This window comes from Eurosta solidaginis, chromosome X, assembly GCF_040869045.1.
Source record: "Eurosta solidaginis isolate ZX-2024a chromosome X, ASM4086904v1, whole genome shotgun sequence".
In the NCBI taxonomy this organism is placed as follows: domain Eukaryota; kingdom Metazoa; phylum Arthropoda; class Insecta; order Diptera; family Tephritidae; genus Eurosta; species Eurosta solidaginis.
In genome coordinates, this window is record NC_090324.1 from 58112802 (window position 1) to 58137616 (window position 24815).

General features: G+C 38.9%; 1 protein-coding gene and 1 pseudogene across 2 annotated transcripts in view; one reads left to right on the forward strand and one right to left on the reverse strand.

The window, feature by feature from the left end:
• The window catches only part of LOC137235468 (uncharacterized), a 718941-nt gene that overhangs the window by 142011 nt on the left and 552115 nt on the right, over positions 1-24815 (forward strand). The window lies entirely within an intron of this gene.
• Positions 10264-22940, reverse strand: LOC137234955 (DNA repair endonuclease XPF-like; annotated as a pseudogene).

The following is a 24815-nucleotide window of genomic DNA, read 5'->3' on the forward strand; positions in this document are numbered from 1 at the left end:
GCGTATTTTTAAAGGTTTAAGCATTCAAAGGGACATAGGGACAGAAAAAGTGACTTTGTTTTATACTATGTAGTGATGTACATCCATACATACTTATAAACCTACGCTCGAAGTTAAATAACGCAGCGAATGCTATATATGTACGAATGTATGTGTCGCACCAAGCCTCACTCAAAAGCAATTAGCGCGGACAGTTCACAGCGAACAAACACACATACGCAATTTTTGATAAAAATTTTACTTTTGTTTAAACATTTTGGCTGATATAAGAAAGAAATCAAGAATTTTATAAGCTTTTATTTAGTTTCACTTTTGTTGTCTGTAATGGAATCTTGTAAGTTAAATTTGATACACTTCCCGGTGTCCGATTGAGCTGAAATTTTGCACACATATATAACTCCGATGACAATGCAATATTACTTTGTTAGAATTCGATAAATTAATCGATAACACAGTTATCGGTAAAGATTTGTATTTACTTTGGCATAACAGCCTAAGTCCCATACAAACCCGCCGGTACCTATCCGTCGATTGTGATATTTGGACGTGGTGAATCACGCGTGTCACGCGTGGTGAATCTCAATGCTTGCGAAAAGCGGAGACACAACCCTCTGTTGTATTTCTGTGTATAACCAACATAGCTGAATTTTTAAGGCTGTTTAACTCTGTAATCTTTTCTGTAATTTATTCTGCTTTTGGAAAAATTATCTATTTGAAAAAAGCTGGCTGAAAAATATTGGCATAACAGCTTAAGTTAAATCAAGAATGGAAAATCTTGGAAAATTTGAGCAGATGTGGCAATTTCGCGCGTCCGTTGAACGAAATATTGACAATCTGCTGATCATCGCTAGGAAATTAGCGACATTCCATCAACTAAGCAGCACTTTAGCAATACTACTGTTATTATTTGGCCGCTCAAACACACATATATTAATTGTGCATTAAATCTAAAATATACAAATACACCATAATAATTTACACGGCCAAAGCCATAATAATTTACACGGGTCATAATCTCTTTCTCTGATTCAAAATCTGAACTACCAGCGCTACCGTCAACAGCTCAGTGTTATCATTGCCAGTAGCGCCAATAACACCAAACTCGTGCCTGACACACAAAAGTCGTTTCACTCAATAGCGCAAGTAAAATGTACTACGCACTCACTACTAAGTAGCGTCAAAAATTCGCTTGGAGTCATTTCGTCAATGAGCTACCATTGAGCTGGCACCGCATTGGCGCTGGCGCCATGCAATTTACATCACTAAAATTGGGCGAATGCCCAGGCTCATGACTTCAATACTTATATTTACTATGCTTTAAACTTTGAATACACCGCTGAAGTTGCTGCGCATAAAATGTGTACTAATAAATTCCAATCCGCATTATACGCAGATGTAACTGAAATATGTATTTTTGTTTCACCCCCTATACTTATATTTAAAGCTTTTCTAAGAACAAGCTTCTATTACTTGTTAATAAAACGACCAAAAAAGTAAAAAATATAATTAAAGAAAAAAAAAACTTTTTTAAAAATAAGCTTTTATTATTTTGGTTAATAAAATTAACTAAAAAGTAAACAATAAATTGACTCTAAAGAAATATAACACTTTATAAGTTCATTTTAAGCTTAAACGATAATTAGGCTTTTTCGTCTGCGACAAAAAAATTCTATATTGTACATAATTATATATTTTTAACATTAAAACTTTACACCTAAATTATTAAATCTTACAGTTTATATCACAGTCCTAATTGTTCTAATAAAAGCGTGTTACATTGCGACAGCAAGAAAATGAGATCCTAAATGTTCTTAATTATACCATCAAAATTTAACACGTTTTTTATTAGAACAATTAGGACTGTGATATAAACTGTAAGATTTAATAATTTAGGTGTAAAGTTTTAATGTTCAAAATATATAATTATGTACAATATAGAATTTTTTTGTGGCAGACGAAAAAGCCTAATTATCGTTTAAGCTTACAATGAACTTATAAAGTGTTATATTTCTTTAGTCAATTTATTGTTTACTTTTTAGTTACTTTTATTAACCAAAATAATAAAAGCTTATTTTTAAAAAGGTTTTTTTTCTTAAATTTTTTTTCTGATGCAGATCGAAGGTAAATATTTCAAAGTTTTACTGAAAAGTAGAATTTTTTAAATCCATCCATCCGTTTATGAGTTATAGCTGTGTAAACAAAAATTTTATGTTTTTTTACTACATTTTGGCAATTTTCCACGCCCCTATAATATATACCTTCAAATTATATTAACTGCACCATCTCACGTAGCTAAGCTTTCAAATGCAAAAAACCGATTTAAAATCGGAGCATTCTGTGTGGAGTTATGTGCATACATGGCATTTAGCGACTTTATTTTATAACGTTTATAAATATATTATTTATTATTTTATTTTTATTTAATATATATTTTGAAAGCCGTTTTTTTCTGGACCGCAAAAGTCGAGAACGGCTGAACCGATTGAGATGAAATTTTGAGAATAGATTTGGTGGTGGCTCGACACGGTTATGGGCTAAAAAACTGCAACGATTTAGAAAGGTTTTTGAGATATCGACCAAAATCTTGACCCGGGTAACCCTAAAATGTGGTCATGCGATATGGGTACCAAACGATAGGTATCGACGAGGGTTTTAATGTAGAGTTGATTTAATTTCAATGTCCAAATTAATTTGCGAGATATCGACAAAAATGTGGACCAGAATAACTCTATAATGTGTCCATACGATATGAGTACCAAACTATAGGCATTGACGAAGATATTAATGCAAAGTATTTTTGATTTTTTTACCTTAGTTGGTTTGGGGGATATGAAAGATGTGGACCAGGGTAACCTCAGATGGTTTATATACATATACCTGAAGCCCGTGTGCGACGTTGCTCGCAAAACGGATGTTTATTGTACAAATATAATAACAAATTATACGTGAGATATGTTATTGATATTAGAAAAGAGAATTACTCTAAATATATATATGTGGTATTTATTTATTTCTATTAATTAAAGTACTTCCGAATACACTGCATTTTTAGTTTTATTATCACCTTCACAGGAAATTGTAACCGTTTATATTGGAAAGCCATATCCGTTGGAATCATAGGTATGCGGGGTATCAAAAATATCTCTCCGGCCGCAGGATCCGTGAGGATCATTGCCTCGAGGATATTGTTATGCATTCGTTTTATTTGTAATCTCGTTCCATTCCATAGAATTTGTGGCTTGAGGTTACGCAGCAAAATTATTGGAATATCGTTTTTTAACTTCAAATTATGGGGCGGTATGCCAGAGGGATAAAGCGAATTTAAAAATTCAATTGGATAGTGTACTCTTTAACTTCGCCAGGAACTCTATCTAGAATTATGTTATCTATTTCGTCTAGAGTCTTATTCCTCGGTGAAATGATAGCCCGTTCGCATAGCCAAGTATATGGCTTACTGGATAGCTCTTAAATATTTGGGTAAACTTCTGAAATTAATACGCTCACGTTATGTACCACATTCCCAAGCTTTGAATCTACTATAAATAAGTCGTTCTCAGTGAACATTTTACCATCTCCAATATCTAATAAATCCTGAGGAAATGTACTTATAGTTCCGTTAAGATGCACTCTCATGTTTGTTCGCTGACACAATTTTCCGAGGTAAATTGCCTCTTGTATTATTTTAGCCAGTCACCCGTTCTTTCGAATGGATCAAATCTTTTCTTCTTGGAGGGACACGTTTAAGGGTAATTTAAAAGTGAATTGGCCTGTTCAGCCACCAGACAAAAAAGTCGCTGCAATTCCCGATGATGCTACAGGCAGCGCCACGTGACCTTCATATCTGGTATATGCGAGAAGAAAATTAAGTAAAAAGTTTTTTCCACGACCACCAGCGGCATCTGAGAAAAATGCTTGACCTCTTTTGTTTTCAATGCTGTCAACGACTTTATCATATGTCAGCTGCTGATCTGAAACCATGTTCGATATATTAGTTCGAAGGTAGTCATTTAAATAATTAAATCAAATGGGCGCCTCAGGATTGTATCAAAAGGGCATTCCGGTCCTTGAATATCACGAATTGGGGAAGGCAACCCAAAACTCGATAAATCTTTTTCGCCTATTAATTTGTCCTCGATGTCAATCAAACCTTAAAAGAAATGTTAACTACTTATTCAATCATTATCATAATAGTTGTAAAATTTCTTCAAACCTTGATTTATTAGATCTTCAGAAATTTGTAGATCGGGATCGTTACGCCTTCTGCGCTCATTGAAAAGGAAGTCTTCACAGAAGTCATCCTTGAACGTGTTCCATAATAACTCAGCATTGACAGCTGACAAAAAACTATTAAAATGGAAAATAACTCTTATAGCTTTGGCGGCGAATGCAAAAGAGCTGCCTCAGCTATGGCATTTTTCCAATGGTCGTCGTTTTCCAAAAGTTGTAGTTCTCTGCAAGCGGCTTGAAAAGTTTGGAAAACTACACCATTTACAGTTCTCAAGCTTTCAAAGGGGTAGGACCTCGAATATTGTGAAGCAATAAACGTATATAAAAACATTCCATTTGATTGGGGTGTACATTGTAAACTCTACCAAGCGCCGGATCCTTTTTAATCCCTGGGTTACCGTCAATAGATATTCCGCTCTTACTTCTGGAAAATTTATTATTTCTCCACGTATAAAAAGACGGCACTTCAGAATAGAGAAGTGTTTTCGCAAAAGAATCAGTAGCGCATAGTTAAAAAAACGCCATCTCACGTAGCTAAGCTTTCAAATGCAAAAAACCGATTTACAATCGGAGCATTCTGTGCGAAGTTATGTGCATACATGGCATTTAGCGACTTTATTTTATAACCTTTATAGATATATTATTTATTATTTTATTTTTATACTCAGTTGGGCAGAGCTCACAGAGTATATTAACTTTGATTGGATAACGGTTGGTTGTACAGGTATAAAGGAATCGAGATAGATATAGTCTTCCATATATCAAAATCATCAGTACCGAAAAAAAATTTGATTGAGCCATGTCCGTCCGTCCGCTACACGATAACTTGAGTAAATTTTGAGGTATCTTGACGAAATTTGGTATGTTGGTATGAACGATATCGGACTATAACCACGCCCACTTTTTCGATATCGAAAATTTCGAAAAGTCGAAAAAGCGCGATAATTCATTACCAAAGACGGATAAAGCGATGAAACTTGGTAGGTGGGTTGAACTTATAACGCAGAATAGAAAACTAGTAAAATTTTGGCCAATGGGCGTGGCACCGCCCACTTTTAAAAGAAGGTAATTTAGAAGTTTTGCAATCTGTAATTTGGCAGTCGTTGAAGATATCATGATGAAATTTGGCAGGAACGTTACTTGTATTACTATCTGTATGCTTTATAAAAATCAGCAACATCGAATAACGCCCACTTTTAAAAAATTTTTTTTTAAAGTCAAATTTTAACAAAAAACTTAATATCTTTACAGTATATAAGTAAATTATGTCAACATTCAACTCCAGTAATGATATGGTGCAACAAAATACAAAAACAAAAGAAAATTTCAAAATGGGCGTGGCTCCGCCCTTTTTAATTTGATTTGTCTAGGATACATTTAATGCCATAAGTCGAACAAATATTTACCAATCCTTGTGAAATTTTGTAGGCGCTTAGATTCTAAGGCGATAACTGTTTTCTGTGAAAAAGGGCGAAATCGGTTGAAGCCACACTCAGTTTTTATACACAGTAGATCGTCTGTCCTTCCGCTCGGCCGTTAACACGATAACTTGAGCAAAAATCGATATATCTTTACTAAACTCAGTTCACGTAATTACCTGAACACACTTTGTATTGGTATAAAAAATGGCTGAAATCCGACTATGACCACGCCCACTTTTTTGATTTCGAAAATTATGAAAAATGAAAAAATGCCATAATTCTATACCAAATACGAAAAAAGGGATGAAACATGGTAATTTCATTGGTTTATTGACGCAAAATATAACTTTAGAAAAAAACTTTGTTATATGGGTGTGACACCTACCATTATTAAGTAGAAGAAAATGAAAAAGTTCTGCAGGGCGAAATCGAAAGCCTTTGGAATCATGGCAGGAATACTGTTCGTGGTATTACATATATAAATAAATTAGCGGTACCCGACAGATGATGTTGTGGGTCACCCTGGTCCACATCTTGGTCGAAATCTCGAAAACGCTTTCACATATACAACTACCACCACTCCCTTTTAAAATTGTTATTAATACCTTTAATTTGACACCCATATTGTACAAACACATTATAGAGTCACCACTGGTCTACCTTTATGGCGATATATCGAAAAGGCGTCCACCTATAGAACTAAGGCCCACTCCCTTTTAAAATACTCATTAATACCTTTCGTTTGATACCCATATTGTATAAACGCATTCTAGAGTCAACCCTGGTCCACCTTTATAACGATATTCCGAAAAGGCGTCCACCTATAAAACTAAGGCCCACTCCCTTTTAAAATACTCATTAACACCTTTCATTTGATACCCATATCGTACAAACAAATTCTAGAGTCACCCCTGGTCCACCTTTATGGCGATATCTCGAAAAGGCGTTCACCCATAGAACTAAGGCCCACTCCCTTTTAAAATACTCATTAACACCTTTCATTTGATACCCATATCGTACCAACAATTTCTAGAGTCACTCCTGGTCCACCTTTATGGCAATATCTCGTAAAGGCGTCCACCTATAGAACTAAGGCCCACGCCCTTTTAAAATATTCATTAACACCTTTCATTTGATACCCATATCGTACAAACAACACATTCAAGGGTTAACCTAGGTTCATTTTCTTACATGGTGATTTTCCCATATTTTGTCTCCATGGCTCTCAACTGAGTATGTAATGGAGATGAAATTTTGAGCATAGATTTGGTGGTGGCTCGACATGGTTACGGGCTAAAAAACTGCAACGATTTAGAAAGGTTTTTGAGATATCGACCAAAATCTGGACCCGGGTAACCCTAAAATGTTGTCATGCGATATGGGTACCAAACGATAGGTATCGACGAGGGTTTTAATGTAGAGTTGATTTAATTTCAATATCCAAATTAATTTGCGAGATATCGACAAAAATGTGGACCAGAATAATTCTATAATGTGTTCATACGATATGAGTACCAAACTATAGGCATTGACGAAGATATTAATGCAAGGTATTTTTGATTTTTTTACCTTAGTTGGTTTGGGAGATATGAAAGATGTGGACAAGGGTAACCTCAGATGGTTTATATACATATACCTGAAGCCCGTGTGTGACGTTGCTCGCAAAACGGATGTTTATTGTACAAATATAATAACAAATTATACGTGAGATATGTTATTGATATTAGAAAAGGAATTACTCTAAATATATATGTGGTATTTATTTAATTCTATTACTTAAAGTACTTCCGAATACACTGCTGAACAAATGCGTGGTGGCAACGGCGCGCACCCACGTATTTGTTAAATAATAGTTAAGGCGAAAAAAGGGGGAAGAAAATAAAAACACCAAAAAGATTTCGTATTAATAAAAAGAATTCACAAAGTGCTTTTATTTATATAAATACAACAAGTGTTAAGAAAAGGTTTAACAAATGTTGTGGAAAATGATATATATGTGATAATAATTTTGAAAAGTTGAACTTACGTGAACGGGCGATTACGTGTTCCTTTGCTGGCTGCTGGATTAAAAGAGAGCGAGACTCTTTGCTACATGAGCCGATAAACCCACGATACAGCTCCTTCGTTGGGTTTCCCGGCAACAAAATTGCCGTACCGCGGGCTCACAGCGGTAAAAATCTAGGATACATACGTACTACCACTCACACATGCCTGTGTGTATAGTGATCACAAGAATATGTGGGTGGTAGTAACGAAAGAAAATAACCAAAGAAAGTTATGTTACGAGGGGGGGAGATATATTTAGGCCTGTGGCCTAAACATACCGGGCCCCTTGCCGTAAGCAACAAAAAAAAAAATTAAAAAAAGGGATGCCACGTGATTGCACGTCCAGTAAGGCGCTGTAACGAGAGAAGGCAGTGCAGATGCGGACTGCAAGCACTGCACGCCAGATAGTTGACCTCACGTCTCGCTCTCCTGTGGAAAAAGAAAAGAAGTTATTAGATATACGTACGTGGTTTTAAATTCCGTGCATATTTACTTAAATATATATAAGATGGCGCATGTGTGAGGCGTGAAAGTCGGATATTTATTTTTGGCAGGCTCCCGAGACCACCAGCCCGAACACGGTCGGTTGAGTTAGGAGACCGCCAACTGTCGATGCCGGTGTACCGCTCACCATCATTTCGGCGTAAATGTCAGCGCCGAGTGTAAGCCGTATCGGTGATGAGCGCTAGAATTGCGGATCGGCCAGCCGCATGAACTCAAAGGGCGCGGCAATCTTGGGGTCCACATTGGACAGTGGACTCAAACGGAAATGGCTTTCGACGACGGCTGCTTGGGTTGTTATGCGCGTCGACGCTCCGAATTTGCCGCGCAGTATGAGGGTGCATTGTCCATGCTCTTGGCGCTCCAATTGTAAGTCGCGTACCAGCTCCGCATCGACGGTCATGCTGGTGGCGCAGGGATCAATAATGGCCCGAACCAGGTGTAAATGCCCGCGCGATTCGATTCGTACGATGGCCGTCGGCGCAATGGGCACGAAAGGCCGCATGATGGGCGATGGTGTAGCCTGGAGCAGCCGCCCTGTCCGGAAGCCTTCCGGCGTATCGCGCGTTAGTTATATTGTATTTTGGGCTTCAAGAGAGTATGGCGTCGATTTGTTTCGCCGTTGCTGCCTTGCGAGTTTGGACGATTTAGCTGAGTTTCGATGGGGTCCGGCCGCACGGTGCCGCCAATTATTTTGTTGGTTTCGAGCTTTTTTCTCTTCCTCCGCACTTCGTTCGTGCTGCAACAGCGGTCGGAAACTGCGCATTCCATTTCTGCTCGTTGACGACCTCATTTCCGCTTTCGCATGCTATTTTTCCGCTCTTCTTCTTCCACCTGCTGAGCCCAGGATTTAGCCGGTCCCGAGAGGTTCATTGACAACGCGTCGTCGGATGTGTTGTCTTCGCCGTTTGTGGTCGTCTCGTCGCATACTGCTCGACGCTCATCTAAATGAAGCGTGGTGTGGTGCTTCTCTTGGCACTTCTTGCAGCGATACTTGCTGTTACATTTGTCCACGCGGTGAAAGGGCGACAGACATTTTGGACAATACTTATGCAGAAGTACTGCCCGCAACCTCTCTTCGGGGGATTTTTTTCGATATTCGGCACAGATCCTAAGGCTATGATCCCTGCCGCAGAGCTGGCAAGCAACGTCGAAACGTTTTGCGCCTCCCTCTGACTTGGCCAATAAGGTTTGGTAACGGGTCATGATCTGAAAGAATATTGGTATCATTGATCATGCCCAAATTGAGGTTGGCGGAATGTTGTTTGGGTGGCGTAAACAAAAAAATTATCTCTAATATATTTTCGCAAAAGAAAAAAAAAATTTTATTGAAATAAAATTTAATTGAAATAAAAAATTAAAGGCCATAAGTAAATACTTATGCGCGCATAGAAAGGAAGAAAAAACAAATTTCGCACGCATCCATGCGATGTGGCTGTTGCTTTAGCGCCTTTAGTACATTTTATAATTTATTTTATGTCGGTAGATGTCGCCGTAGTAGTCCTAACAAGTTATTTTTGAATTGTGGTGAACTTTGTTTTCACAACAAGTGGCCTGCCACCACACGGAACGGTTAGAAACCAGGCTGAAAAGGTATTACAGAGTATCACTTCCACCATTCAACATTATTTTTGACGTGTATTGTCGATAATGTTGAGATTCGTGGAATTAAGTATTTTAAATCTCGACCAAATGAATGATTGATCGAGATATGTAATACGCTACATGTGTTGCGTGTAGCAACGCGTAAGGCATAATGTCGGTAACACATTGCATTGACAGTCAGAAATGGAGTGTAGAGATTTTGACTAGCAGATGTCGCTCTTCCATTTCCTGAATGAAAAAAATGTCATTCATTTAAGACGCGGCGGTGAGTACATTCATAGACTTGGTTATATTTTTATTAATTAATTGAGTTTCTTCTTTTCTTTCCAGATTTTCGCTTCATGGAAATATGTATAAACGGCCTTTTCGAATTATATATAGCATATTGGGATTATTTGTGCCATTCAATTCGACACGAAAATATGTTGGCTTTATATTACTCCCAAGAAAATATGTTTTTGCTTTATATTGGTTTGGCAGAATAACGTTGCATTTGTGCACATTGATTGTATAAGCGTCCGGGATTTAGTGAACCAATTAAGTCGGAGATTGGTTTACGTTCAACACAAATATCTGTGTGAGTATATAGTCGCCAATCGTGATAGTAACTTGTTGCACCTCCATGCCTCGTTTATGTATTAAACATGGCAAATCAGAACGGAATTCACGTATATCTACGATAATTTGGCTGAAACAAAGGGTATGAGGCTCACTTGACCGCCTGCTTCACGACTAACCGCATTAGCCGCGTCCACGCCTTCAGTTTCTGCATAGGTTCTATACAACATGAAAGCTTCATCTGTTTTGCCATCTTGGTACTCTGGTATAACCATTACACACTTCGTTTTAATAATCATTCTAAATGCTTGCTTCTCACGTCGCCAGCTAGTCAAATACGATTGTTGTTCTACGGTGTGCGCATTTAAGGGGAAGGATACATGCGTCCGATCTTTCGGAGCGCGCCGTTGACGCGCTTCCCATCTTTCCAATTGTCTTATTGCAGCCACATTACAATGATACATTATAACATACTGTGGTTGTATTTCATCGAGTATGCGATCGAGTGACATAGCACCCTCTCGTTCTGGTTTGAATGTTTGTATGCAGATTAGTGGTTGTTTACGTGCCGCCACAGCCGCAGTTATATCCAGGTGTTCTAGCTGTGGAAATGGCTCGAAACCGAGGTATCCATAATAGAGGTCTCCGTAGCCCCGCTTGCATTTGCATCGGCGCCAGCATAAGTTAAAGTTTCGTCAGCATCACTTAATTGTGTAATAGTTAACATATAACTTTCTTGAAAATATTTTGCTGCAAGATCTTCATCACCATTAGCATCAGTCAACAGCTGCGTCAGCTCATCCATAGGGGTGCTTTGTTCTGAGTCCGAAGCTTCATTCTTTAGAACGTCATTCTCTTTCGCATTTGGTTGAGTGCTATTCCTCTTTTGTGTGCTTGTGTTTTTGCCGCTGAGAGTTTTCTCAAATTGCGTTAGTGCATTTACCATTTGCCTAACTTATAGCAATCAGCTAGTTTAACGATTGGTATCTCATGCTGCCTTGCAGCAAATAAGAGAAAGCGTTCACCACCTTGTGTGAGAAATAGACGCAATTGAAGGCAGGTACGTGTATCATGACAAAGTATTACGACTTTGTGTGGCACTTACGCAGTCGGGACGTGAACGTTTCATATCGCCCGGTATTTCAACTTTGAGCATTTCAGCTAAAATTTCCGTTTGGGATAGGATTCATGTTCAAACTCACCTTGTGCATTGTAAACGCGCTCTCTGGTTAAATTGAATATTTGCTCAGCTGAATCTAAAAACGTCCAACCCGAATTACGCAGCGCATACTCTGTAGTGTGATAACGTTTGGTTAGTGCATACGCGGCCCCTGCATCATGATATGTATTGGAAATCATAAGATTGCGTAAAATTTTCAAATCAGCTACTACCAATGTAGTCTGCGAATTCAATTGATGCCAAATACAATCCAGTTGCGCTTGCTGTATATTATGAAATTTTTTGTTATACAATTCTCTACTGTGATCTCTTCCAAATCTTCCGGTCTGTTTATACGCTTAATTTCACGCACTAACAATTCATTATATTAAGCAGATGTGTTTGTATTAGCGTCATGGGAACAACTCAATAGTTTGTGCCTCATGAGGCTTCAGTGATTGTTGTACAATAGCATGAAAACGCGTTCAAATAACTAATTGTTTTACAAACAGATTACGCATAGTGCACTCAATATGACTAAATCCACTTGTGAAAGCTTCGGCGCTGTTGGAAAATGCTTTATAAAACCAGTTTTATTACTCATACGATACGAGACGCAAAGCAAATGCTTCTTGACAGGATTCAATAATGGTGTGTGCGCGTAGCACAACGATGCCCGTTATTAGCTCACTGGGTGAACGACGCTTTAAAAGATCAACCCCTAGAAATCGTGTGCCTATGAATTGAATGCCGTCTTCCAAGTAAACGCGTTCTCTGTCCGTAACTGTGTACGCTACTTCATGTACATATTTCTGTTCCAATTTAGATTTATAATAATGCTCCTCCCAATCTGAACAATTCATTACAAGCACTAAATTGCCTGGATCGCTGTACACTTTTAATATATTGGTAAGTACGCTATCGTAGTGCAAACCCTTTGCGCAAACTAGCAAACCATCAGAGTTCACCATATCCAAAAAAAAAAAAAAATCAGCTGTTCATACTCGAGCCTTTGTACATATATTGTTGGAGGTATTCTTCAGCGGTCATGATATTTGCTAAAGTTTCATCATCGTCTTGGAATCCAGATTCCTCTTGATTTGTAATGTTGTAAGATTTGCTAACCTTTTTTATTACACCGGCAATTTTGAACTCATGCTGACAGTTTGTATTAGGTTAAAGATACAAAAATATAATTAAGTAGAACTAATGCAAAATTTTGTGATGAAACTTGACAACTTGGAATGGGCCTAATATAAAGGAAGTAAAATGAGGTAACTGGAAGTGTTTACGTTCTAAAGAGCAATTTGGTTTCTATTTTAATCCAAAATCTTGCACATAATGGAGCGCTGTCGAAAACAAGTTCCACGACTGAATTTAGATTGCTCAACCGAACTCAATAACTTAATCGTCAGCTTTCTATCGCCAAGCGATCTTTCACCACTTTTCTATATGCCACCGCTTTGGCATACGTCATACGAAGGCGAAACTTTGGGCACTTAAAAACGGCTTGCTATACCGGCAAAACGCTCATAACCATTGACAATTGATAAGGTGCTGTTGCAAGTTGTGCTGCTAAACATTCTTATATCTAAGTGCCGACCAAGACAACGCGCGCTAGAACCGGAGGTAGCGGGTGTCGATAGAGCCAAGTCTGTCCTACATTTGCCGGTGGATATCACACAAAGGAAGCGTAGGTGTGTATAAAATTACATCTTGGAGGTACTGAAGGCTTATTAATATAATTATATTCTTTTTTTCTGAGGGAAGATTGTGCAATCAACATGGCTAACTCATACAACTCTTTCGCTATTGCCCGACGATGGCAACGTACCAACGTCAGAAGCTGCAGCGCTGCATTATGAAATACAAGGAGCGGTTGAAGAGGGACGCTATTATATGGATATCGTTCAGGTGAGTAGTAGTAAACTACGATTCGAAATCTCTCGCGGTAATGAGCCATAATGTTGGTCAGATACGCCATCATCTCGTTGCAAAGATCCTGAGCCAGATTAATTTGTTGATTTCTTGCCTTTTACATGCTCTCTACGCATAACTTTTTTCCAAAAATTAGAAAAGAACCATGAATTTAAATAAAATGGCCCAAGTCGGGCATGCTTCAAATTGACCTCAAGTTGTTAAGTTACCCGAGATGGATGCAGTTTTTCTTCTTTTCAAAAATTCTTTATTCCCGATTTACTGAAAGAATAAACGAAGTCAGCGATGCCAAATTCTTTAGTAGGCTCCAGGGGTTTAGCTACTCTCTTGAAATGATTCCCAAAGCATACTTAAGTTGAAGATAGATGTACGTATGAGTAGGGTTTGAAAATGCATTTTATTTACTTAACTATAAAATAGCGTCTGCAATGTTGATTTTGATGCTTAATACTTCAACACCCAAGTCTCCCGGTTTTAGTATGTTCCAAATAGTTTGCGAAATTTCTTTGGTTGGAATGCAATGCACATAAAGGATAGTGTGCAGAAATCTGAGTTAATACCCTTTTGTGCTAGTCACTTTATTTTGGTTTAATGTTCCGCTTTTAATTGTCTTATGTGGAAAATATTAGGATATTCAAATTGGGATTTAAGTTATTCGGACCTGTTCTCCGGAATCGAAAGTATTTAGCCCATTAAGCACAGATCATTACATTATTTTCCCCACAAATAAGTTTTATTAAATTATTCATTTTATTGGGAAGATTTATTACAACGTTTTGCTGGACTATTTGTTTATTTAGTATAATAAATCTCAATTTGAAAACTCCTATCAAGAATTGTCCCACCCAAGCAAAGCGATTCCGGTCGAAAGCAAGCCGACGTGTTCTCAATTTCGATCGATCGATTCTTTAGCGTTTTTTATGCAAAATTGCAATTGTGTTGTTGCCTCTGCATTTCCGAAAACCATTGGTGCTGGCATTTTATTCAAATTTTTGCACAATTTTAATTTAACTAAAACCAAAATAAATAAAAACAGCTGTTTCGCTTTATTATCGACTCGATATGAAAACGATACGAAATCAGCTTCGAATAGATTTGTTTAAATCGGAACTGAGAACACCAAAAAGAAATCGACTCGGAATCAACCCCGCCTGACCTTTCAAAGCGAGTCGGAATCCAGAACAGGCCGGATTGCTATTCAGAACACCACCTTGTGTTTCTTACAGCCAACCCAATATAAACGCACGCAAGTAATTTTCTGTCAAAAAATGTCTCATGTACATACAAGTTATATGAGAGCAACCCAAGTTGAATTTGCTGCGTGAAAACCTAACTCGATTTCCAATTTTTGTTCTGCGTGACATTTAGATTCGACTTTTGCACACATGCTTTACATTGTCGCAACGCATGCTTATTTGGGTTAGGGCAAGGAACGCCGTGCGGTTTTATTGGGCCGGCTTGTTAAACATTTATTTGCACTTTTAAACCTTTACGACGTGTACCTTAATTTTATATTCGAAAATACTTTTAAGTTTGAATGTGTGGTTCATATGGCAATTGATGTTTGGGGTGTGATTGCTAATTCAATTGTATTCTGGGGCAGATAGTGAGTCTGCGTTAGGGTATGTTGGCCTTGTTCAGGGGAATGAGAGCAGGGTTATCGGTGTGTTGGCCTCGTCCGGGATGAACGAGAGCTGGGTTATTTGGAATAAAGGGATATGGACTATTAAAGTTCATTTTCCTTGTCGTTGGGCGGAAGTAGTCCCAATTTCGCGATTGGTCTCGTAATTTGTCCCTTCATTGTATGAACGTCAACAACACGTACACGGTTATCGGAACCTGGGTGTGTGTTGACGACTCTCCCCATTTTCCACTCGTTCGGTTGTAGGTTATCCTCCTTGATGACGACTAGGTCCCCGGGTTTTAAGTTGGATTGTGGATGTTGCCATTTATACCGTTTCTGGATCTCGGTGAGATATTCCGATTTCCATCCTTTGCAAAAGGTTTGATGAAGGGCTTTCATCTTTTGCCATCGGTTTACAATTGAGGCAGGGTTTTCACTACAATCGAGTTCAGGTGGAGCTAACAGATGCCCGCCTACGAGAAAATGGCCTGGAGTAAGCGGCTCCAGGTCGGAAGGGTCGTTAGATGAGGGACTTAGAGGTCTCGAGTTGAGGCAGGCCTCAATTCGACATAAGAGGGTTGTAAACTCTTCTAAAGTATATTTATGGTCGGACGCGATCTTTTTAAAGTGTGTCTTAAAACTTTTTACCCCCGCTTCCCACAAACCTCCCATGTGAGGAGCGCTTGGCGGTATAAAATGCCATTCTAAAGTGTGATGGCTATATTTATTCAATGTTCCGTCCCTTGCTTCACGCAGAAATGCCTTAAACTCAGATCGTAACGATCGCGAAGCTCCGACAAAGTTAGTACCATTGTCGGAGTAAACGTTTTTCGGACAGCCTCGTCTGGATACAAATCTGGCGAAGGCAGCTAGGAAGGACCCGGTACTAAGGTCGTTTGTCGCTTCCAGATGGATGGCTTTCGTCGAAAAGCAGACGAACAGGCAAACGTATCCTTTTGAAATTCGACATCCCCTCCTTCGGTAGGATTTTATATCAAATGGTCCCGCGAAATCTACCCCAGTGTTAGTGAAGGCCCTAGTAAAGGTGGTGCGCTCTTTCGGAAGGATCCCCATAAGTTGCGTTTGTGTCCGCTTCCTGTAAATAGTGCAGACTTTACAGTTGTGGATAACCGACCTTATCATGACTTTAACGCGTGGGATCCAGTACTGAGTGCGGATATGACGTAGCATCAGCTGGTTCCCTCCATGCAGGGTGGTCTCATGAGAGGATTGGATTATAAGTCTGGATAACCTGCAAGTATAAGGAATAATAATGGGATGACTTTCATTATGGGACATGTCTTTCGATGCCCCAGTCCGCCCCCCAGTTCGAATGATGCCTTCTTCATCTATATATGGGTTCAGGGGTAAAATCTCACTCTTCCCATTTATTAGATCTCCTGACTTCAAGTTTGCGTACTCTTCTTGATAATGTTGCCTCTGGCATATTGTTATCAATCTTCGTGTTGTTTTTTCTATTTCGTCAGGAGCGATCGAATGAGAATCCCTTTTGAAGGAGGCTTTAGTTTTTGGGTGCGTATTCTGGAAAAACCGAAGAATATAGGATATAACCCGCAAAGCCCTTGGTAAACCGGAAAACCTATCTAGAATATCAAAGTTATTTTTGACCGAAGTTGTATGAACTTTCACCCTCTTTTCCTCCATATTCGTATTGTAATCTTCTTCTTGTGTTGGCCAATTTTCGTTGTCTTCTTGTAACCAAGAAGGTCCCTGCCACCACAAAGAATTGTCGATTAGATCCGAAGCGAGGAGGCCTCTGCTCGCCAAATCTGCAGGGTTTGACGCAGAGTCTACATGCCGCCATACCTTGTCTCCAACTTTGTCGATGATTTTCGTTATTCGATGTGCCACAAACGTTGACCACGAACATGGTGGTTTTCGGATCCATGCCAGTACTATAGTCGAATCTGTCCAAAGGGTTACTTTAATGTTTGAAAGTTGCATATTTTCTATGGCCGACTCTATAATTTCTGCAAGTAGGACTGCGCCGCAGAGTTCCAGTCGTGGCAATGATATGATTTTGACCGGGGCTACTCTCGTTTTGGCCATCAACAGGTTGGTGAAGACTTGATCCTTTGTTTGTACCCTCAGGAAAACAGTGGCGGCATATGCTTTTTCCGAGGCATCGCTGAATCCATGTATTTCGACATTGTCCTTCAATCTGTAGTGAACCCATCGCGGTATGCGTATATCGTTGATCTTTTCGTAGTCCGTCATGAATGATTGCCACCGATGTAGAGTAGTTTCAGACACATCTTCATCCCAGCCTGTCCCTTCTAACCAAATATTTTACATTATTATTTTGGCTACAATTACGACTGGTGCCAGCCAGCCAAGAGGGTCGAAAAGTTTTGCGATCGCAGAAAGTATTGACCTTTTTGTTACGGCGTGGTTATTGTCAAAGGGTTTCGCTGTGAAGTAAAAGTAGTCGAAATGGGCGTTCCACCTGATACCGAGTGCTTTTACCATGCTGGTGTCTTCAAACTCAAGAAAATCCTCGCTTAATAGGTGTTGCTTCGGTATACCCTGTAGGATTTTCTTGCAGTTGGACGTCCATTTTCGCAATGGGAAACCTGCCGATTGCAATGCCAATGATATTTCGTCCCTTGCCTTGATTGCAATTTCGATGTTGTGTCCACCGGCGAGTACGTCATCAACGTACATGCAATTCCGCAGGATATCTGCCGCCATTGGATGCGATGTCTCCACGTAATCAGCCAGTTGGTTTAGTATCCGAATCGCAAGATACGGAGCACAATTAACCCCAAAGGTTACCGTTTTCAATTCATAAATGTTAATTGGGTTTTTGGGGCATTTGCGAAATATGATTCGCTGATATTTTGTTTGGTCTTCATTTACCCATATTTGGCGATACATTTTTTCTATGTCGCTGTTCAAAACGTATTTGAACAGCCGCCAACGTAGTATAAGAACTGTCAGGTCGGATTGAAGAATCGGACCTGGATATAAGGCATCATTTAGACTTTTGCCATTAGTGGTAGGACAAGATGCATTAAATACGACTCTGACTTTTGTCGTTGTACTTCCCTCCTTTATAACAGCATGGTGAGGTAGGAAGTAACAGTCATTTGAGTCTGGCGAAATATTGCCTATTTGTTTCATGAGCCCTAAAGTTTCATATTCGGATACAACTCTATTGTATTCCGTTTGAAGGACTGGGTTTTTCGCAAGTCGTGTCTCGTTGCGATAAAATTGAGAACACGCACTTCTTAATGAGGAGCCTAGGCTAAATTCTTTCCTAAAGGGTAAGGAGACTACGTATTTGCCATCGTTGTTCCGAACTGTTGTGGATTTGTAGAGCTCCTCGCAGTAAGTATCATCTTTATTGATGCTCCTCTTCTTTGGAATTTCCTCTATCTCCCAGAAAGCCGCCAATTGTTTATCTAAAGTGAACTCATTGAAATATGAAACTAAGGTTTTATTTGAATCAACCGCATCGGTACGGCCTGTCAAAATCCAGCCGAACACCGTTTCCTGTGCTATTAATGTGTTTAGCACATTTTTCTTAATGCCGCCTAACATAATTTGGGGGTATATGTCTCCGCCCAGAATTAGATCAACTGGCTCATTGACAAAGAATCGTTTGTCAGCCAGTACTAAGTCAGGGAATGCTTGCCTAGTCATTGCGTTTATTTGGCAAGTTGGAAGATTCCCTGTCAGTTGTGGTAAAACCAGCATGATCGTATTGATATTGATTAATGGGTCGGTTGGTGACCGCAGTTGTATGTTGCATGCTTCTTTTACTTGTGCAGACATTGTATTATTGATGCCCGAAACTTGGGCATGCAGGTGTTTGGATGGCAGATTAATTCTGCGCTTTAGTTTCTCGGTAATGAATGAACATTCCGATCCCGAGTCTATTAGGGCTCTCGCCGAATAGTCAACACCATTAAAATGAATATTGACCTGAGCTGTCCCTAGTAATACCCCTTTATTTGTGTTTGCGAAACATGAGTTCACATTATTAATCGGAGCGTTTTCTCTTTCAGCATTGCGTCGTATTTGAGCTTCCCGTGAGGTAGATGCTCCGATAGTGTCAGGAGTATTTGTTGGTTTTGGCTGATTCGAAATATGAAGCAGCGTATGATGTCTTAAATGACATGTGGCACAGTTCATTTGACTGGTGCACTTTGTCACCGAATGGCCAGCAGAAAGGCAGTTTATACACCCACGGCTGCTCTTAATTTGTTCAAACCGTTTATTGGGTGTTAAACGTAAGAACTTTTCACACTTTGAAATTCGATGTGCAGGACTTTTGTACATCTTACACGTAGGTTTGGCTACTGTTGCACTTGCCTGGTAGGACCCTAATCGTTTCGACGATGTATCTGCCGAGGAACGAGAAGCATGTGGCTTAGAGGGTTTTGAAACCGTATCCCCTCTTATATCTACGACAGTTTCCAACGTTTGGAATCTGCTGGATAAGAATTTATCCATATCTGCCCATTTTGAAATTTCTGTTTTATTTTCTATGGTTTGTTCCCATAGAGCCAGTGTGGTTTCTGGCAGTTTTGTGGAGCTCAAATACGTTAGAATTGCATCCCAGTTTGATATGTCAATCTTGTGACATTGAAGCGCTGAGATACAATTGTTTATTTCACGTTGCAGTTTTTTAATGGAGCTACCGCATTCGCTCTCAACTGCTTTTAAACTAAAAAGAATTTTTAATTTGGCATTGACCAAGAAACGTTTGTTTTCGTATCGGTCACATAAATTTTTCCACGCTGTATCGAAACCGTCTGTTGTTAAGGAACACCGTTCCACTATCTCTTTGGCCTCCCCTTGAGTTTTTTGCCTTAAATAGTATAGTTTTTGCACTGCATGGAGTTTACTATTATTAATATATATGGCAGTGAACATGTCCCTAAAAGGCGGCCATGAAATATAACCACCTTTGAAAATATCCGTATCACATGCTGGCAGGCGCACATGATATTCCATATTATCTGAGACATCTACTTTCTTATCTTTCTTTTCAAAATTTTCCAAAAGCTCAGCTATTGCCGCCTGACACTTTAGGAAGCTGAAATAGCACATTTTATGCTTGTTCTTGATAGCCGATAAGTCCTTTGAATCAAGCTCTGATGAACCTAAGAGCTTTTCGCATGTCACCTTCGTAGCTTCCCACAGAGTTTTTAACTCATCCCTTTGGTATATTAGGGAGTGTTTACTGTGTTGTGAAGGTGACATGTCGTTGAAGTCATTTTCATAGTCCGTCACTGCATCTGCTTGGCGTGTATAGGTCTCCATTGTGGATAAAAATAAAAACCCAAAAGTTTATACAGAAATTGCCTTTGCAGAGAGTAGTGAGTGAAAAATGTCGACAAAGGACAGAACATAGAAGTGATAATGTGACAAGTGAAAGTATTTGGTGTATGCGTATGTATTCACAAATTTACCAATTGATTGTGTAAGCCGATAAGTTATGGCTAACGTGAAAAGGACTGTACAGAGGCTTATGTTCCAAGTGGGATAAGTACAATTTCGTGGTGGCAACGGCGCGCACCCACGTAAATGTTAAGGAAAGTGCTAATGCAGAATTGCTACTGAATTGTCTAAGCCAATAAGTAATGGCTAGTGCAAAAATGGTGTCAGTGGAAGAAGAAAAAAATATATGTACGCTTGTTATGGACTTTTTGGTAATTTAACCAAGGAATGTGAACTTTCATATAACCAAATTAGATCAGTCAAAACTGATTTGTATATTGCCGCCAGTGAGAATAATAATTCTTCAGTTTTTTTTTTTTTTTTTTTATATAATTGTGCCAGGAATAAGGCTATTGGCCACCCAAACAACAACAACCATATGTGTGTATTACGTTAAGTGCACTTTGTGCTATAGCAACAAACTAAATTGCAAACGTATTGCCCGTGTAAATAAGTGCAAGTGATTTGTATGTGAGAAAAAATTTTATTTGATTAAATGTGCGCCTAAATTAAATTTACAGGTTTCTGAATAAGTAACCTTAACAAATGGAATTTTTGTGCTGTGGATTAAATGAATTTTTTCAAATAAATCCTGCAAATGAAAAATAGAAAAGTGGCGCGAAGCGGTGTTTGAGGTTATGTTAACCTTTTAGAGCAGTGTTGTGCTACCTTGAGCTGTGTCCGGAAAATCTTACCGCTGGTGAGGGATTGTTCCGGATAGTCACAAGGCGTGTTGCACAAACTTTAAATAACTGCGTTAAGCGCCTTTTGTCCTATTTTTGCACAAAATAAGACTTCTCACTTCACGAACAAAAAATCACTTGCACTGTTTAATATAAAGAGCCACTTTGTAATTTTTAATTTTATTTTGAAATTTTAGTAAAAGTGAAATTAAAAGAAAACCCTACCTAGCACGGAATATTTTTAAACCACGTACCTTTTATCAAAGTGTTGATCCGGATAATCGAATGTGATTTAAATATTGTTGTTAGATGTTTCCAAAAGGTACCACCAAAAATGTATCAGTTGTTGTTGTTTCGAATATAAAATCGCTGGTATCACCAAGAAAATTGTATCACCATGGACAATTGCTGATATTTGTTGTTGAAATTTTTGGTTTTTCCTATGTATTCTCACGAGTTTGGTATGCTTCCTTGCTTTAAGGCCTAGAGAGTTGAGTGGACTGTAATTGTGTGACTGGTTCTCTTTACCGGCGCGGTAAGGACCATGAACAAATGCGTGGTGGCAACGGCACGCACCAACGTATTTGTTAAATAATAGTTAAGGCGAAAAAAGGGGGAAGAAAATAAAAACACCAAAAAGATTTCGTATTAATAAAAAGAATTCACAAAGTGCTTTTATTTATAAAAATACAACAAGTGTTAAGAAAAGGTTTAACAAATGTTGTGGAAAATGATATATGTGTGATAATAATTTTGAAAAGTTGAACTTACGTGAACGGGCGATTACGTGTTCCTTTGCTGGCTGCTGTATTAAAAGAGAGCGAGACTCTTTGCTACATGAGCCGATGAACCCACGATACAGCTCCTTCGTTGGGTTTCCCGGCAACAAAGTTGCCGTACCGCGGGCTCACAGCGGTAAAAATCTAGGATACATACGTACTACCACTCACACATGCCTGTGTGTATAGTGATCACAAGAATATGTGGGTGGTAGTAACGAAAGAAAATAACCAAAGAAAGTTATGTTACGAGGGGGGGAGGGGGGAGATATATTTAAGCCTGTGGCCTAAACACTGCATTCTCAGTTTTATTATCACCTTCACAGGAAATTGTAACCGTTTATATTGGAAAGCCATATCCGTTGGAATCATAGGTATGCGGGGTATCAAAGATATCTCTCCGGCCGCAGGGTCCGTGAGGATTATTGCCTCGAGGATATTGTTATGCATTCGTTTTATTTGTGATCTCGTTCCATTACATAGAGTTGTTGGATTGAGGTTACGCAGCAAAATTATTGGAATATCGTTTTTTAACTTAAAATTATGGGGCGGTATGCCAGAGGGATAAAGCGAATTTAAAAATTCAATTGGATAGTGTACGGCATCTTCATTATTAAGAACAGTGTCATTTGATATACAATACTCTTTAACTTCGCCAGAAACTCTATCTAGAATTATGTTATTTATTTCGTCTAGAGTCTTATTCCTCGGTGAAATGATAGCCCGCTCGCATAGCTAAGTATATGGCTTACTGGATAGCTCTTAAATATTTGGGTAAACTTCTGATATTAATTCGCTCACGTTATGTACCACATTCCCAAGTTTTGAATCTACTATAAAGTAGTCGTTCTCAGTGAACATTTTACAATCTCCAATATCTAATAAATTCTGTGGAAATGTACTTATAGTTCCGTTAAGATGCGCTCTCATGTTTGTTCGCAGACACTATTTTCCGAGGTAAATTCATAATAACGATGATTTGAAGAACGATTAAACAATATCAGCTCGAGTTCCTTTCGCCTCTGCTGGCAAATTCTGACGAAAATCCCCTGCAAATAGGATTTTTATCCTACCAAAGGGTTTTTCGTTTGATCTTAGGTCTTTTAATGTACGATCTTCCTCAATATGTGCTCGGTTAGTCATTGTACACTCAACCCACACTATAAGAATTGCCTTTTGTATTATTTTAGCCAGTCACCCGTTCTTTCGAATGGAACAAATCTTTTCTTCTTGGAGGGATACGTTTAAGGGTAATTTAAAAGTGGATTGGCCTGTTCGGCCACCAGACAAAAGAGTCGCTGCATTTCCCGATGATGCTACAGCCAGCGCCACGTGACCTTCACATCTGGTATATGCGAGAAGAAAATTAAGTAAAAAGGTTTTTCCACAACCACCAGGGGCATCTGAGAAAAATGCTTGACCTCTTTTGTTTTCAATGCTGTCAACGACTTTATCATATGTCAGCTGCTGATCTGAAACCATTTTCGATATATGAGTTCGAAGGTAGTCATTTAAATAATTAAATCAAATGGGCGGCTCAGGATTGTATCAAAAGGACATTCCGGTCCTTCAATATCACGAATTGGAGAAGGCAACCCAAAACTGGATAAATCTTTTTCGCAAAGGCCTATTAATTTGCCCTCGATGTCAATCAAACCTTAAAAGAAATGTTAACTACTTATTCAATCATTATCATAATAGTTGTAAAATTTCTCCAAACCTTGATTTATTAGATCTTCAGAAATTTGTAGATCGGGATCGTTACGCCGTCTGCGTTCATTGAAAAGGAAGTCTTTACAGAAGTTATCCTTGAACGTGTTCCATAATAACTCAGCATTAGACAGCTGACAAAAAACTATTAAAATGGAAAATAACTCTTATATGTAGCTTTGGCGGCGAATGCAAAAGAGCTGCCTCAGCTATGGCATTTTTCCAATGGTCGTCGTTTTCCAAAAGTTGTAGTTCTCTGCAAGCGGCTTGAAAAGTTGGTAAAACTACACCATTTACAGTCCTCAAGCTTTCAAAGGGGTAGGACCTCTAATATTGTGAAGCAATAAACGTATATAAAAACATTCCGTTTGATTGGGGGTGTACATTGTAAACTCTCCCAAGCGCCGGATCCTTTTTAATCCCTGGGTTACCTTCAAAAGATATTCCGCTCTTACTTCTGGAAAATTTATTATTGCTCCACGTATAAAAAGACGGCACTTCAGGATAGAAAAGTGTTTTCGCAAAAGAATCAGTTGCGCATAGTTCAAAAAATGCCATCAACGTAGCTTTACGGGGGTTTTCCAGAACTCTGTGTACATTATCTTGCGAGAAGTACTCTCGTTGCCCATTCTCTAAATGCACTGGTAAGTGTACAACAGTTGGATATCCCTTATGGATGGCAAAATAAACAAAAAACACCAGAAAGACTCTGAAGGGCTTATATACCGACCGTTGAGATATTTTTAAATCTCTATTTTGAGAAGAAAATGTAGCTTGATCTGTGCCCTTATTAACATATTTGCAAATGTATGTGACAGTTTCAACGCAAATATGTGCCGAAAAACATCGCAGGAGAAAAGGGCAATAAGGAACAACCCATCTATTGTTTATCCTGGTCATAGTTCCACGTACATCAAGGTCGACAGTATTACCTCCGTTTTCAGGACACCATTTACGGTATGTTGGGTAGCCATCTTCGCCAGGCTGCGTCTCAGCGCTATAATTGCGGGGAAATCTCTTCAAACATCATCTTCCATGCATGGGGAACTTCTCCAAATATGCATTTGTTGGTTAAAATAAACATTAGCTTTCTTA